Consider the following 17,528-nt stretch of genomic DNA (forward strand, 5'->3'; position numbering starts at 1 on the left):
CCCCCCTCCCTCTTCCCTTTCCCCCTCCCCCTCCCCCTCTGTGTGTGTGTATGTGTGTGTGTATGTATGTGTATGTATTTGTCTGTCAGATCTATCTGAGATAGGGTCTGTCTGTATTATCTGAGATAGGGTCTTGCTATATAGCTTAAACTAGCCTATAACTGGTGATCCTTCAGCTGTAGCTTTTAAGTGCTGAAATATAGTTATGATCCACTGCACCATGTTTTGGTTTTTATCTATTTAAAAATATACTTAAAAGTTAAAAAAATGTGTTTGGGGGCTGGAGAGATGGCTCAGCGGTTAAGAGCACTGACTGCTCTTCCAGAGGTCCTGAGTTCAAATCCCAGCAACCACATGGTGGCTCACAACCATCCGTAATGAGATTCGATGCCCTCTTCTGGTGTGTCTGAAGACAGCTACAGTGTACTCATAAATAAAATAAATAAATAAATCTTTAAAAAAAAATGTGTTTGTGTATTTACAGTGGCATGTTTGGTCAGAGAACAGCTTTGAGGGGAGTCAGCTTTCTCTTTCCATTGTAGATTTTGGGAATGACATTCAGGTTGTCAGGCTTGGTGGAACTTGACTTTACCTGCTGAGCTATCTCATTGGTCCTGACATCCTAAGGTTTCGAAGTCCCAGTTTTGTTTTGTTTTTAATTTACTCAGTTCATTTATTTTAGAGTCTGTGTCAGAATACTCAGGTATCTGGTTCTTTTACTATGTTTTCTGTTTTGTTTTTCTCTTGGCTCCTATTCTTTGGCCTTTTTTGCTGCTGTGTAATTTTGATTGACACCGTATAGTTGAAGTTGTCAGGCTCTCTTTTCTTTTTTTTGAAAGGATTTGTTTCTTTGAACGTTGAAGGCAGAAAAGTTACAGCAGATCTGCTGAAATCAAGATTGGGGTAGAGGAAGTTTGAGGATTGTTTTAGTCACTGTTGTGTTGCTGTGAAGAGACACTATGACTAAGGTAACTCTTATGAAAGAAAGCGTTGAATTGAGAGCTTGTTTACAGTTTCAGAGGCTTAGTTCATTATCATCATGGCGGGGAGCATGGTCACACACTGAATCACTGAAGCAGTAGCTGAGAGCTACATCCTGATCCACAGCTGAGAGAGAGAGGGGGGTGTGAGGGGAGGGGAGAGAGAGAAAATGCACGTGGACTTTTGAAACTTTGAAAAGCCCACTCTCATGATACCCTTCCTCCATCAAGGCTATATCTCCTAGTCCTTGCAATCCTTTCCAACAGCTTATTCCCTAGTGACTAAGCATTCAAATAGATGAGTCTATGGGCACCGTTCTCATTCAGATCACCAAAAGGATGGCTTTACTTTCTCTGCTTGCTGGTTTTCACTTTTGATTCAGTGGTATGTTCATGCATGAGTCACTTCATGGGTTCCTGTGTATAACCCAACTTGAGAATGTATACCACTCTGGCTCCTAGTAAGTGTCATTGTGTTAATTTTCTACATGTCTTGTCAGTCCATGCTATCTATAAGCACCTATCATGTAAGATTACTCATTGTAAGTATCAGAAATATCAGTGACAACATTGTTGTTGTTTTTTAATCTCTTGTAATTTAGGAATATTGCTGCTTAAGTCCTCTTGTAGCTTTGTTTCTGTCTACTTGATGGGTTATAGACTTTGTCTTGTTGTTGGGAACTTTGTTTGGTCACTGATTCAGCAAGTGATTTTTGGGGTCTTCCCTGGCACATACATCTGAGGTCTAAAGGTCAGCAGATAAGGAGAGGAGCTCTTTTTATTAAACTTGTATTCTTGTGTAGAATTGGAAATAAAACCAGAGTGGGTCTCCAGAGGAACTCGAGATCTGCCTTTGACTGCTTAGCATCTAGGTTTTCTTCACCAGATAAAGAGCCTGGGTAACAGGTCACATTTCTCTCCTTCTCCTCTTCTTCTTCTCCTTCTCCTTCTCCTTCTCCTTCTCCTTCTCCTTCTCCTTCTCCTTCTCCTTCTCCTTCTCCTCCTCCTCCTCCTCCTCCTCCTCCTCCTCCTCCTCCTCCTCCTCCTCTTCTTCCTCCTCCTCCTCCTCTTCCTCCTCCTTCTTCTTCTTAAAACAAAAGACCATTCATTTATGTATATGAGTATTTATATGTATGCCATGTGGGTACCTGGTTCCTAGGGTGGCCAGAAGAGGGCATTGGCACCCTTGGAACTGGAATTATGTTGATTGTGGTTGCTGGGAGCAGAACTTGTTTCCTCTGCAAGAGCAGCAAATGCTCTTAACCACAGAGCCATCTCTCCAGCCTTAAGCTTCTTCCCTTTCTGAGGCAGTCTCACATAGCCTAAGCTGGCCTCAAACTTACTATATGGATGAGGATGACCTTGAAGTCTCAATCTTCTTGTCTACTACCTTCCAGTTGCTGGCATTACAGGCTTGTGCCTCTACACTTAGTTCTCTTCTGTTTTCTTAATCTCCAAAAATACAGAACATCCTTGAAAGATAACACAGAGACGTTGTCAGTTTGAAACAATTATAAAACATAGTATTTAAAATTTAGACTGAAAACCAGAGGAAGTCCTCTGTTAGCTTTATTAGCTGATGACCTTGAGTTGTGTGATTCTTAGTTGATGACCTTGAGTGAGTTGTGTGATTCTGAGCTGTAGGTTCTTCCAAGTAGTGAGGCCTTTGGGTTTCCAGGAGCTCTAAATTAATGAGTACAATTAAGGCTTGGTAAAGTGGTCGCTGTTAGTATCAGAATGATAGGTACCCACTGGGTAGTCAGTGGTGAAGCAAGAACAGTAAATTAATTTATTATACCATTTTGCTCCTAACTGGAGCTTTTTCTACTTTGGTATCGTTACATTTCTGAAATATCACAGTTTTTATGTTTGGGAGTAACATATATGAACCCAGTTGCTATAGATTGTTCTCAGTTTTACCAGACCCAGGGCCATATAACTATATCATTTAACCCTTTAGCTCATGGCAGCAATCAATATCAGTTGGGTTGAACCTTAAAGAAAAAAGAATGTTTTACTAGAATGTTCCTGAAATAGAAAATCACTAAAAAGAGTTATTCTCTGCTTATTTTAAGAAGTGTTGTATACCTTTCAGAGGCTCCTGGCTTCTTCACTGATCCACTGGAAGGCCCATCTTTCTGTTTCCCTTTTTTGCTTCCCCTGTTATGCTCAAGCATGGTCTTGCTTCAGCCACTGCTTTTAGGAAGTGCCATATGCACTGGTTCTGGAGGGAGGTGCCTCCCTATACCATCTGCAGACACTGTCCTTTTCTTGGAGGTCACATGAAGCTACCCATATGGACTCTTCCTGCCTATCCTGTGCTTAGGAACCTGTCCTCTGCTCCTTCAGAGTAGTAGTCCTAAGCTTGGTTGTCCCGGAACATTCTTTGGAACTTCAAAAGTCCCTACATTATCTCTAGGGACTCTGAAGCTAATTCACAAATGGATAATATTTCAAGGCTGCTTAGGATTCGGGAGGACAGGTAAGTTTAGGGCCTTGATTGAAGGTACTTTACTCCTCTAATGTGGGGTTGAATCATCACTAAGTAAGTGGTGTCATTGGTGACACTGTCTTAGGCTAGCTCGAGTTTGAGGCCAGGAGATTTAAGGCCCTAACACTTCACCTCTGGGCTGACTGACTCTGAGTGCAGCTGCACATATGTCCTGCTGCTTCAGCATGGGTGTGGGGATGTGGAGCTGCCTCTTTTTTGAATCCTTTTGTGAATTCGAGTCTTCATGTTTGGGTAGGGAGCTTTGAGGCAGGCAGGGCAGCACTGGTTCTCTCTCTCTCTCTGTGTCTGTGCACAGAAGCAAATTCAAAAGCCTGTTTATTTGCGGAGAATGTGGGACTCATGACAGCAAGGAAGGCTCACACTGGTTACCAGATTTCTAAAGTGAAACAAATAGATTGAAAGCCATGTAAATTTTAGAAAAACTTGATTTTACTTTTTTTTTTTGACAGTCTTATATTGTAGCAAACTCTGTATTGGAAACCTAATGGAATATATAGGGTGGATAAATGTTTCCTCTGTTCTAGAAGAGTTCTCACAACTGAGATATGAAAGAACTAACCGTAGTAAGTAATAAGCAGGATAGAAAAAAGCCCAAATAGAACCAGGCACTGTGTGTGCATGTGCCTGTATGTGTATCTACTTTATTTTCTAGTTTGTGATAAATGTCCCCCTGTCATGAGCTTTTGTGTGGATGCAATCTATAGTGGTAAGTCTTTCACCTTGTCACGTGTCACAGTTGGCCAGTTACTATTCCTAGTAGTAGGAATTGATGGTGTCTGGCTAGCCATATATTGTTAGAAAAGCATCTCATATCAAGGAAGGGGCATGTGTGGCAGTTAATGTGGCTTCTCTGCAGAGTGACTCCCCCTCTCAGCCTCCTTTGCTTAAAAGAGGTGCGGCTTTTTCCCACTACCTATCCTGCAGGCTGAGTAGAGACAGGTTCCTTCTGTTCTAGGAAGGTGGTTCGGGGTACACATGTGTTTCTGGTCACTAGCACTACTTGACATCATTTTAGATGATGAATCATGCTTAGACCTTTGCTGTGTCCTAATACCTCCTCCTGTCTGTCTGTATAAAAGGGAATCTGTTTTATTAGTAGTGTTAGGAAATAAAAGTAGTGCATATTAGAGCTAGGTTTGGCTACTGTGTTAGTGTCCTGTGGCTTCCTTAACAAATTTCCACAACTTAAAACAACAGAAGGACAAGGCCAGAAGTCAGGAGTTGACAGCCCCACCCCTCAAAACCTCAGGGGAGGCTCTGCCTTGCTGCCTTAATTTTCAGCAGCTCCAGGTATGTGGCACTCTCACTCCAGATCACCCTCTGCCTTCACATGATTTTCTCTTGTTCCATGTTTTTTATACTGTAAGAGTACTTGCTGCTGAATTTAAGACCCATTCAGGTAATCCTTAACTTAATTATATCTGCAGATGCTGTTTTCCCAATAAGATTTATTTATAGATTTTTTTAAAAATCAAACCATAGATATGTCTAGAGGCTACCATTTGATGCTCTTCAGCTACTCCTTCTTCAATATTTTTTTCTTTTCACAAATAGTCCTTCTGCTTTCATGGTGTGTGTGCGTGTGTGTGTGTGTACACAATCTAGGTTTAATATAAGAAAATGCAGTTATTTATTTTTCAGAGTTTGGCTATTTCACTTCATATAATGATATCTAGTATTTATTATTTTGAGATAGCATCTCTATGTAGCCTAGGCTAGTCTTGAAGTCACCCTCTTCTTGCCTCAGTCTCTGGAGTACTGGGATTTAAAGCATTTTATTTTTTATCTTACAGACATTCTTAGAAGGGGTCTGTAGGCTTCACTAGACTTCTAAAAGAATCCCATGCTAAAACTCTTAATGTGATGTCCTCAGAATATGGTTTGATATTTCTGATTGCTATCTTCACTCCACCATGAGCCAGTACTTGGTCATAATACCACCCTGTACAGCTGTTATGGTAGAGACCTGTTGGGCTCAGTATTAATGTCATTATAGCTATTTCTGTGAAGTAACCAGGTGAGAATAACCCTGCTTTTCACACAGAGAAGTCAGTTCTTACAGTTGGGCTTAAGACTCTTTTACCCAGGAAAGACTATGGAAGAAGTGAACAGTATCCATAACTTTTATGAGATCTTCCTTGTTTATTTGGCTTTTGAAGCATGGCCTCACTATGTAGCCTAGGCTAGCTTGGAACTTGTCATATCCTTACCTCAGTCTCTTGATTACAGGTATGTATTAAGAAGATCTTGAGAGTAGGGGGCGGTAGTCAGGGGTGGTGGGAGAAGGAGGAGGCTGCGAATCACTTATAAATGGCGCCCAAGCAGGACCCGAAGCCTAAATTCCAGGAGGGCGAGTGAGTGCTGTGCTTTCATGGGCCTCTTCTTTATGAAGCAAAGTGTGTAAAGGTTGCCATAAAGGACAAATAAGTGAAGTACTTTATCCATTACAGTGGTTGGAATAAAAATTGGGAGAATGGGTGCCAGAAAGCAGAGTACTCAAGTACGTGGACACCAATTTGCAGAGACAGTGAGAACTTCAAAAGGCCAATCAGGAACAATATGCAGAGGGCAAGATGAGAGGGGCTGCTCCAGGGAAGAAGGCATCTGGTCTGCAGCAGAAAAATGTTGAAGTGAAAACAAAAAAGAACAAGCAGAAAACACCTGGAAATGGAGATGGTGGCAGTACCAGTGAGACACCTCAGCCTCCTAGGAAGAAGAGAGCCCGGGTAGATCCTACCGTTGAAAATGAGGAAACATTCATGAACAGAGTTGAAGTTAAAGTGAAGATTCCTGAAGAGCTGAAACCATGGCTTGCTTATGACTGGGACTTGATCACCAGACAAAAGCAGCTTTTTTATCGTCCTGCCAAGAAGAACGTGGATTCCATTTTGGAGGATTATGCAAATTATAGCAAGTCTCGAGGAAATACAGATAATAAGGAGTATGCTGTTAATGAGGTTGTGGCAGGGATAAAGGAGTACTTCAATGTAATGCTGGGCACTCAGCTACTCTTCACATTTGAGAGACCACAGTATGCTGAAGTTCTCGCCGATCACCCAGATGTACCCATGTCCCAGGTGTATGGAGCGCCACATTTACTGAGATCATTCGTGTGAATCGGAGTGATGTTGGCCTGTACACCTCTAGATGAGAAAAGCCTTCCTTTATTACTGAACTGTCTACATGACTTCCTCAAGTACCTGGCACAGAATTCTGCAACTTTGTTCAGTGATTATGAAGTGGCTCCTCCCGAGTACCGTCGGAAAGCCGTGTGAGGGGTGTGCTCTCTCTCACTCGTGCTTGGATCTCTGTAAACAGTTTGGTTCTTAGTCCTTCTCTTGTACAAATGATGTACTTTGAAGACCATTAGTGTATAACAGAGTTGATGTTTGTTTTCTGTTTGATTTTAAACAGAGAAAATAAAAGGAGTAACTGCTCAAAAAAAAGAAGATCTTGCCAGCTCTGTGACCTAGGACAAGAGTTTTTATCCTTTTAGGTTTCCTCATCAGTGAGATGGGATGGGATGGGATGAGATAAGCTGGGATAAGATGGTGTTGGGTTGGCACTAAACATATTCTGAACATTTGCCACCTTCCATTTCCACTTCTGCCACCCTGTGCTAAGCAGGAAAGTAATGGAGTTTAATGTGCTGAAACTAAGCACTTTGTTTGTTTTCTTGGAATGCCACAAGATTTCAGATGAGGCTGACTTTGTAGACAGAGCTGAACAGTAGCACCTATTGTCTAAGAGTGAGTGTTGGGAAAGCAGTTCTCCTTAGGAGTTTATGTACATCAGGGTTCTTCTAAGGAACAGAGCTGATGGAGCATGGATCACTGTAGAGAGATCTGTACATTAGCTTATGTGATCAGAGAATTCGTTGTCCCACAGTGGTGGTCTGCTAGAGGCCCAGAGAAACCAGTAGCTGTACAGTCTAAAAAGCTGGACATCTCAATTAAAGGGGGACCGACAACAGAAGATGCAGCCCCAGTCTGAGGCTGAAGACATGGAAGGCTATTGGAGTGTAACTGGTATAATTTTGTGTTCAGATGTTGAGGAAGGGCTATGGGATGGCTCAGCAGTTAGTTGTATAGATAATGAAGATCAGTTTGGATCTGAGAACCCATGAAGCAGACTGGCATTTCACCCACACCAGTAACTCCAGCTCAGAGGATGACGAGGCAGGAGAATCTCTGAGGCTTGCTGGCTTCCAGCCTAGCTGAGAAAACTTGAGTCAAAGGTTCAGAGAAAGAGAAACAACCTCAGAAGTAACAAAGAAGAGTGATAGTCAGAGATATACCACAGACCCTTTTCTCATGTACACAGGCTGATGTACCGCACACATAAGTATGATTCATAAACAAACAGCACAAAGCCTAAAGAATCTGGGATCAGATCTGCACAGGGATGGCAGGAGAAAAAAAAATATGCCTAATAAGAGGCAAACAGGCTAGTACCTGGAGGCTGAGGCAGAATGATTATGAATTTGAGACCAACCTAGGCTGTATAAGTATACCTAGGAGATGCCTTTTTTAAAATTGCTAGCTAAGCAATAAAGGAGCTTTATAGTGGGTTGGAAGAATTGTTCAGTACTGTTGTGTGTTTGGCTTTTAGGCTTGTGGGTGAGTGGTGGCTTCCTGGTGGCCCCGAACTTCTCATTTGTTCCCAGCAGATGTCAGCCTGAGGGTGGTCAGGGCTGTTCCATTGTGAGAAACTGTGACCTTTGTCCAGATTTCAACATAAGTTTTCCTTCTCGGCTTGTTTAGATCTCTCATATTTCCTGGGCAAAATCCCCAGCCAGTCACTTTGGCTTGGAGAAAGGAAAACTGTCCATACTCGGCAGATTTCCCTTTAGGAAAGACTTTCTGGTTCCTGTGACTGTTGGCCTGGGCCTGAGGTGAACAGAGCTGTATTTGAGGGTCCTTGGAGTAATTTTGTGCGCCAAGTGTTGTTTTCCTACAGGCAGGCGCTCCTGCCTCTCTACTGGGAGAGGGCCCTTTTTGTGCTTAGCTAGGGCTTCAGAGAACCTGACTATGGCCCTACATGCTATACCTCAGCTGAGCTGTCAGGGACTTCTCAGGTATCTGGAGCTTTACATGCGTGCGTTTGTTGTTCCCAGGAAATAAAGAGATCACACCACTGTACTTTAAAATACTAGACACTCTGGGACAAACAGGATTTTTTTTCCCACATAATTTCCTAAAAAATGAGACCAGGTAAGCCTGAGGTAGTCTGCTCTTGGCACAGGATGGGGCCACAGTTAAGGCCTGCCTTGGTCAGTGGCAGGAGCTTGTGAGAACCATGCAGAGGAACTTTTATGCCAAACACACTCCGTGCTTTAGAATCCATTCTGTGTTTTCCAAATCCAGAAGCAGGAAGAGGGCCTGGTCTTGTGCCAGGTTGGTAGCTGTGTGTTTACCAAGTGTGTGGCTTTGTTGAAGGCAGTGCCTATGCCTGGGATACAACTGTTCCACAAGCCAGGCTTAGGCGAGTTTTCATAGTCACTCTAGGCTAGAGAGAAGACACTGAGCTCCCTGGCAGCCAGGTGGGTTGGAATGTAGTTTGGCTGTGAGATCTTGCTGCTTGCCTGAGCTGTGTGGTTAGATTATCAGGAGGGTTGGTTACCATGGGCAAAATCTAAGCTGTTGATAGACCATTGTGTGTGTATGAAAATGTGTGTGTTTATTGTTAATATTCACTTTGTTTTTCTTTACAAATGGCAGAGAAAAGCAGACAGTTGAATGACTGCCATTTGACTCTAGTCAAAATTCTAATAGTTTTATGAAGGGGTTTTGACAAGACGGAAAGGCCTTGGATCTGATTTAATCTTAGTGCCTATGAAGTTAATAAATAGTTGTTTTACTGAGTGCTTTTTAATAAATGTTCCTACTGTGTGACAGAGCGAAGTTCTGTGTATCTTATCTTTGACCTTAAAAATATGGTATCATTTTTTAGGAAATTATATGGAAAAAAATCCTACCTGCTCATCCCAGAGCACCTGTTATGTTAGAGTACAGCGGTGTGACCTCTTTGTTTTCTTGAAACAGCTTGTTACTGTCATTGCAGTTTACTGACTCAGTGCGTGTTACCTCCCATCTGAAGAAAACGTAAATGCACTGTGTGAATCTCCATGTTCAGACAGTACTGTAGAAGCTGTGGGTGCTACCTCTCAGAGAGATGTAAGGGTGCCCTCCATACAGCCTGCTGTAAAAAGTGCTTTGTGCAGAGCTGCACCCAGGGCTAGGTCCAGTCCACCCCACCCTGCTGGACTTTGCTTCAGAGAAGTTGGCACAGCTTTTTCTATGGGCTCATTGTTCATGGCTGCAAAGGTTACTAAGGGAGGAAGGATCAGGACAGTCCCACATTCGGAAGATAATTGGGAGTGGGGGCTGCTCTGCGTCATCTTTGACTTCTTCATCCAAACAAACAAAAAGCTAAAGTGACATGACCTTGAAGATGGGGCCTTGGTTACTGCCCTGCACTCAGCCCTGCTGGCCTGTTTCTCAGGTGTTAAGCAAGGGCATGGATACAACCCACTGCCAGCCTTGTGCTATCTCCTGAGGAGTGAACTTCATTCAGGGCTTGCTCTATTCAGGAAAAATCTAATCATACCAAGACTATAATGCTTGTTTGTTGTACCCAGAGTCTGCATGCTGATTTGTCCAAGGCAAATCCCCATTCATATCATTGGCTGTAGATACCATAGCACCGTTACTTATTTTCAGATCCCACTTTGATTTGCATGTACTTCCTAGCTTAGATGATATGCTATATGGTCATGCTGGTCATCACTTATTCAGATTTAACTTATGTCTACACTGGATTGTCTATATCCTCTTCCTCTTCAGCTCTGTTTGTTGGAGGGAAAAATAAGAACTTTATGAGAGGTGTTCTTGGATGTATTATCTCTTTCCAGGTCATGCTTAGAACAAAGTTAGGTTAACAGGCTCATTCTTTTCCTAGTTCTATCCCATGGCATTTCTGGGAAGCTGCTGTGTTTTCAATGATGTGGGACAGTGTTGTGGTCATGTGTAAATAGAGACATGACAAATGGAGATAGCTTCTCAGTTACTCTGGCTGCCTCAGCTACCTGCAAGCCAGGTCCTACCACTGTGGCTGCTCATGTCCTGGTAGACAGGGTCTCTGAGTCAGGGTTTATCTATGGGGAAAGATGTTTTGCATTGTTTTCTTTTCAGGTATTTTAAAATCTTAAATCCTGTAGTTAGAATGTAGTCATCGCCATCTCCTCTTCCTCCTCCTCTTCCTCTTCCTCCTCCTCCTCCTCCTCTTCCTCCTCTTCCTCCTCCTCTTCCTCCTCTTCCTCCTCTTCCTCCTCCTCCTCCTCTTTTCCTCCTCCTCCTCATCTTCCTCCTCCTCTTCCTCCTCCTTCTCCTTCTTCTTCTCCCTCCTCCTCCTCCTCTTCCTCCTCTTCTTCTCCCTCCTCTTCTTCTCCCTCCTCCTCCTCTTCTTCTTCCTCTTCTTCTCCCTCCTCCTCCTCTTCTTCCTCCTCCTCTTCTTCCTCCTCCTTCTCTTCTTTCTCCTCCTCCTCCTCTTCTTCTTCCTCTTCCTCCTCCTCCTTTTCCTCCTCCTCTTACTCCTTCTTTTTTATCAATCTTTTTTGGCATACCAAGAGGAATAAGGAAGCAATTGTGAGTTTGGTTAGAAGGAAAAGGTAAACCAGACCTGTGATACTTAAACGACATGAGGGAGGGATGGCTGTGAAAAGGAAGCATCATCCCTTGGTACTTGAATGTGGTGACTTCTCTGCCTTGGAATGTTCTCTAGCCTTTTTTGGATATTTGACAAGTGACAGCCCCTGGACCAAGTATGTGAGTGAATCCATCAAAGATTTACAGAGAACAGGTAGCTTGATTAATAGGACTTTTTACTTTTAGGATGCTGCACACAACTTACTGCATGCAGACACTTGGCATCTGTAAGAGGCTTACTCATGTACCTCTGTGCATCTTAAGGGAGCCTGAGGTGTTCATGTGTTTGCAGCCACAATCTTGGGCCTAAAATTAGGGTTTTCTTGGTCAGGATTGGCGACTTGGAAGGACAGGTGTAATTCTAAGTTCCCTTTCTGATCTGGATTTCAAGGACAGATGTGTTAGAATCCTAAGTTCATGTGCCATTACATCCATCACAGGGCTTATTGGCAGGCATTCAGTCCCTACAAGAGGAGCCCCACAAACACAGCATGTCCTGGACAAGGACCAACTTCTCCCTCTGCCTTGAATATCCATTTTGTGTGTGTATGTGTGTGAAAGGAGGTAAGCACAGATGGACTTGGAGCAGTGGCACTTGCTGTGATTCTGTGAGCTCAGTTCAGACGGGTCTCTTCAGTCCTATATCCTGGCTCTACAGTGACAAAATGTGAGACTTTCATGCTATATGTGTGTTCAAAGGAATGAAGTCAATAACATTCCTTAAGAGCATTTTTGGGGAGAGATAGTGACTGCTCTTCTATCTGGGCATGATGAATTGGCTGGGAGGGATGGGGCAGTTTTATTGCACAGTGACCAAGTGTTTTTCTAGACTGTCCTGGGGCTGAGTGTCATTCTGGCCTCCCTACTTGAGGGAGTTAATGGGCCAGATAGAGCCTTTCTTTGAATTCGCTCCTGTTGTCCCAGCTGTTTCCCAGCAGCAGAATCAGGGAACATCTTATACAAGTTGAGTACCTTACTCAAGGGAGACTATGGTCAATTTCTCAGACAAACAAAGTAGGAGGTCTCAGCTTGGAGAATTTGCATTTGAAATAGGGTGAGGTATGTTGTGGAAGTTATGCTGAAGTATAGATGGCATTTTTAAATATCTGGAAGGCTTTTCATTCCAGATTACTTAGTGAGTGTGCATACATGCACAGTTAGATGTGATCTGGTAGCAGGAATGGTTTAGTTCCGAGTTTACTTTGTATATACTCTACAAGTAGCACTCAGGGGTCCATCTGGGAGCAGAATTGAGACTCTACTTTTATGGAGACAGAGAAAGGAGAAGGTACAGATGCTTTTATTTAACTTCTGCCATTTTCTAATTAATTCTAATTTCTGATTCACATTTATACTCCTAAACTGTCTACTGCCAGGAAATTTTATAATGGGTTAGCAGCCAGGTTTTTCTAGAAAGAACCAGATAGTTTTATCTTTGTGGGCTATGGAAGCCCTGTGACAACTCAGCTATGCAGTGTGTGATCATAAACAGTATGTAAATGAGCAACCCTGGCTGCGGTCCAGTAAAACTTTATTCAACAAGCAGATACCAGCTTGTAGTTTGCCCATTCCTGATTGACAGTCTCAGACTGAATTTTCGGTGTTGTTGTTATTATTGGTTGTGAACCTTAGCCTTAAAGGTTGAGCTATCTCTCTATTCCATTTTTTAAAATATTTTAATTTTTTAAAAGAATCTTATACAATGTATTTAGATCTTGTTCACCCCTCCTTCAGTCAGTTTTTCCCAGATCTACCCTCACTTCCTTAACTCACCCAACTTTCTGTCCTTTTAGAAAAAACCCATGTAGTCTTAATTTGTGTTGCCCAAATACTCTTGGGTGTGGGTATCCTGGAGTGTGGTTATCCTACCAGAAGTCACACTCTTTTAAAAACAAACAAACAAACAAACAAACAAATTCTTTCTCCCCCAGCAGCTATTAAATGATAATAGCTCTTCCACTAGGATCGGGACTTCAAGACTCACGCTCCTGTGCTGGGATTTTGTCTGGTTTGAGGTTGCACAGGCCTTGTGCATGCTGTAGCAACTGCTGCAAGTTCTTATGTGCAGCTTCCCTGTTGTATTTGGAGAGCACTCTTTACTTGTAGTCATCTACCACGTCTGGCTCTTAAAATCTTTCTGTCCCATTTTCTAAGATCCCTGAGGAGTAGTGTGGTATAGATAGGGCTGAGTACGTCATACTCTCTCTCTGCGTGTTGACCAGTGGTATGTCTCTGTGTTAATTCTCATCTACTGCAAGAAGAAACTTTCTGATGAGGGTTGAGAGATGCACTAATCTATAGATATAACAGTAAGTCAATAGGAATCACTATAATATTATGCCCATTTAATAAAATGATAGAAGTAGGTTCTTTCTGAGGACCTGTAACTTGTCTAGTCATAAAGTTTTGCTTCTGATAACTGTGCTAGATATGAGTTCCATCATGGAGTGGGTCGTAAATCCATTCAGAAAGTGGTTACTTCTGTGGTGTTCATGCCATTCATTATTGTACTAGTGGGCATATGTTGCCAAGACAGTTGTTATAGATTACAGGGGTCATGTTAGGTAAGACCGAGGATTTACTCTTCTTGTCGTAGTGTGCATAGCACCTCTCAGCACTGTGAAATCTACCCAGTAGTGTGCATAGCACCTTTCAGCACTGTGAAATCTACCCAGTAGGAATGAACCTTCTTATACTCACCTGATTTTTCTCTATGTCTTATGACTCAAGTGATGATATTTTTAGTAATAGGGTCTTACCAGCAAATTGGAGGGTAACCAAGAGCAGTGTGAATGTAATGTTTATTTTTTTCAGCTTTACTGTATTGTTAAATCAGCTTCCCTGATATTCCTGCCTGTTTTGAGGTTTGAGTGTCACTACTGAGGCAGTGAATTAATTTATTCTTGATAAATAAAGATGACTCAGTTTCCTTGCTTTCTGTGATGATGAAGATGATGTCTTTACTAAGATTATATTTGAGATATTTAGCTGAAAACTGAAGAACTTATGGTTTAAAGAGGTAGAGATTTCTTTTTCTTCCATAGGAAGGATTGGTATCAGCAGGATGATGATACCAGTGGATTCCAATAACGTGCTCCAGCGGAGTGTGGAAACTCAGCTTCACCGTTGTTTTTGTTTGTTTGTTTTTGTTTTTCCCCTCCTTTGTCCCCACTGTTCTTAAGCTGAGGGCTTCCCTCTCAAGGTCACTTTTGAAAGCAAGATGCTTGCTGCAGGGACCAGCCAAGGGCCAGTGGGTGCCTCTGAGTTTCCTGTGAGAATGCTGCTGGAGATTCCCTGGTGATGTCAGCCTAACTCTTCCTCTGCTACTCCAGCTGTGCAGTTTTATCTAGATCTCATCAGCTGGGGAGAGCTAGGTCTGCATTAGGAGAGGTTGCCTCAGGTGCAAGTTTCTTTTTTTCAATCTTTTGTTAATTTGTTTATTTGGGTGTGTGCCAGAGTACCTTCATGTGCTTGTGTGTTTTGCTTACAGAACATGGCTCATGCGTGTCATAGCATGTGTGTGGAGATCAGAGGACAACTTGAAGGAGTCAGTTTCCTGCTACTATCATGTGGGTCTTGGTGATTGAACTTAAGCCAAATGGCTGCCATCTCATTGACCCTCAGAGAATGATTTTGTAGGGAAAATTTATTCTAAGCACTGTGGTGGTAGTTCTGCAGCATTTGAATCCTTGTTCCATTTTTGGGTAGTGTTGGAGGGAGCATGTTATTGGAAACTTTGCAAGTTTAAAGGTACCACTCATTTCAAGGCCCCTCTCTTTGCTTGTTTATTTAAGATGTGAACTTTCAATTGTTTCTGCTGCCTTGCCTACCTCCTGCCATCCTTTTTTGCCATGATAAGTAGAAAAGTAGCTTTTGCTATAGACTGAAAAAATACAGAAGATCAGAGAGAGGGAACTTCCATCTAGGCTTTGTGTGCTTTGCCTTTAATTGTTTTATGTAATGTATATATGTATATTCATCCTTCTCTATGTTCCTCCAAGCCTTTTTATTGTGATAAAGTACACATAACATAAAGTTGCTGTCTTAGTCATTAGCTTAGATGTGTATGCCGTGAATGTGCCCCTTCACATTCTCTGTGGATCTTGTACAGCCTTTTGTTTTCTGTTTGTATCCTATGCTGCTAGAATGGTTTATTTAAACCCTACTGAGTGTTGAGCCTAGAAATAGCCCCAGACTGATATGTAAGTAAAAGTATGGCCAGTTAGCTACTGCCCTTACTTCTCTGCTCTGGGCAGTGTCACTACTTAGTCAGATCCAGTGCTCAGAAGATTTGAACACAGAGTTTGGGCTACAGTGGTTGCTTAAGGTGGAATTGTACTGGTGATGATGGTGTACTTGGGCATATACAGAGTTCCATGACATAAATGTTTGGCAGAGAAAAGTGGATAAATATGGCTTGGTAGCTATCAGAACTAAGGCTACCCTCCCCACCATCCCTTGTAGCCCATAGCATCCCTTGCTGGCTTTCTCTAGCAAGGGTCTCAAGATTGACAACACCCTCCCCACAGTTGGCTGCAAGCTATGCTTGGAACTACTTAGCTTGCTTTGTTTTTGTTTTCAGAACTTGCCCACAGTGATGTCTCTCTATTAAGTTTTTGTAAGAGGTAAAAATCTAAATTTACTGAGTATGTTTACTTACAGGTTTAAAATTTATATATTAAAAAATATGGGATTGCTGTCATTTCTTTGATTACAGTTGTGTGGGGTGTAAGTGGCTGCTCCGTAGTTCTGGTGGTTTTCATTGTATGTATACAATGAGAGAGGTTTTAGGAACCCAGTGAATCCTAGCAAAAAACCATGGGAGTGTTTTTACTATGTTATTTCATTTTTATTACCTTCTATATAAATTTTATAATTGAGAGTCTAGAGATGAGCAGTATTATGCAGACCTCACACATAGATTCTGAAGCATCAGTGGGGATAAGGAGTTGGGGGGGCATGATCTTGAAAGGGATGATTGCAGACACATTGGCTATTTTATGCTGCTAGCCTTTAGTACCCTCTGGAGTATAGGATGTTACATAGTGCCTCAACTCCTACATATTTATTTTGTTGCTGTTTTTGTTTCATTTTGATTTTTGGAAACACAGTCTCACTGTATAGCTTTGGCTGGCCGTACTGGAAGTCTACTAGTATGTACACCAAGCTGGCCTTGAACTCCTCAGAGACCAACTTTCTGTCCTCTGAGGGCTGTGTTTATTAGTGTGTGCCACCACACCCAACTAACAGCAGCTTTGTAGGAACAGCCCTGTAACAAATAATTATTTGGCTCAAAAATATAATAATGTCAAGGTTGGGAAGTCTTGATACAAACCAATAGTTCTCAGGTTATGTCCTACAAAGAAGGATACATGAGAATTTAGGTTAATGAAGCCTATTAGTTATACACTTGTTGATTTGCTTTTGATACTTATTGTACCAGGAGCGTCTTCCTGTGCCATGAATGTGCATGGTCTCACCTCTCATGTCAGCTTGCATGTTCTCAGGGAGCATGTCATAACCTCTCTGGTTTAGACATCCAGATTATTTCTCCTGTCTCCTGAATAGAACCTGTTTGTTTTGACTTCTGCATGCTGGTTAACTGTCACTGATTGAAGCAAGAGATGTTGCCCGGGCTTCGTCTCCTGAACCAGAGGAGCCTTTTGTAGAAGCTTCCCTTTTTCCTTGAGACACATCCCATTCACTCACCCAAGGTCAGCTCTGCTAAAGTTTCCCCACAGCTGAGCACAATTGAATGTAATGAAGCCACTAATATGAAAAAGATAACACAACCAAATGTTCATCATTTTTCTTTTTTAGGTAGAACTCTCTCCTTTTGCTTTCTCCCCTCCCTACCTCTCTCTCTCCCTGGCTCCCACCCCCCCCTTCTCCCCGCCTTCCTTTCTTTCAAGACTTTTTGATAACGTGTTGGGAGATTTGCTCCATCTCTGGGCATCCTGGACCAGATAGGTAGAGTGGTCAAATGGCTTTGCTTTGGTGACACTTGCCAGCTGTGATGCAATCCTTCCTTACCTCCAGTTCTTTTTTTTTTCTTATTGGAATTTTTCTCCAATATATTCTAATCATGGTTTCTGCTCTAACTCTTCCCAGGTCCTTCCCACCTTTCTACCCACCCAATTCCACCCCCCCCCAACTTTAGAAAGCAAACAGGCAGGCAAACAGCAACAAAAAACAAAACCAAACCACAAATGAATCAGAATTAAAGAAAAAAAAAATAGAAACACTCACACAACCCATAAAAACACAGGACCAGAAACCATAATATACAAGCAAAAGATCAGTAAGACAAATAGCCAGACAAAGCAATAC

The 17,528-nt window shown here is 42.3% G+C and overlaps 1 protein-coding gene and 1 pseudogene across 2 annotated transcripts in view; both read left to right on the forward strand.

Moving 5' to 3' along the window:
- Positions 1–6,767, forward strand: part of LOC114636576 — a 10,311-nt pseudogene extending 3,544 nt beyond the window's left edge.
- Positions 1–17,528, forward strand: part of Dgkd (diacylglycerol kinase delta) — a 93,441-nt gene that overhangs the window by 36,644 nt on the left and 39,269 nt on the right. The window lies entirely within an intron of this gene.

This window comes from Grammomys surdaster, unplaced genomic scaffold, assembly GCF_004785775.1.
Source record: "Grammomys surdaster isolate TR1022 unplaced genomic scaffold, NIH_TR_1.0 124552, whole genome shotgun sequence".
NCBI classification, from domain to species: domain Eukaryota; kingdom Metazoa; phylum Chordata; class Mammalia; order Rodentia; family Muridae; genus Grammomys; species Grammomys surdaster.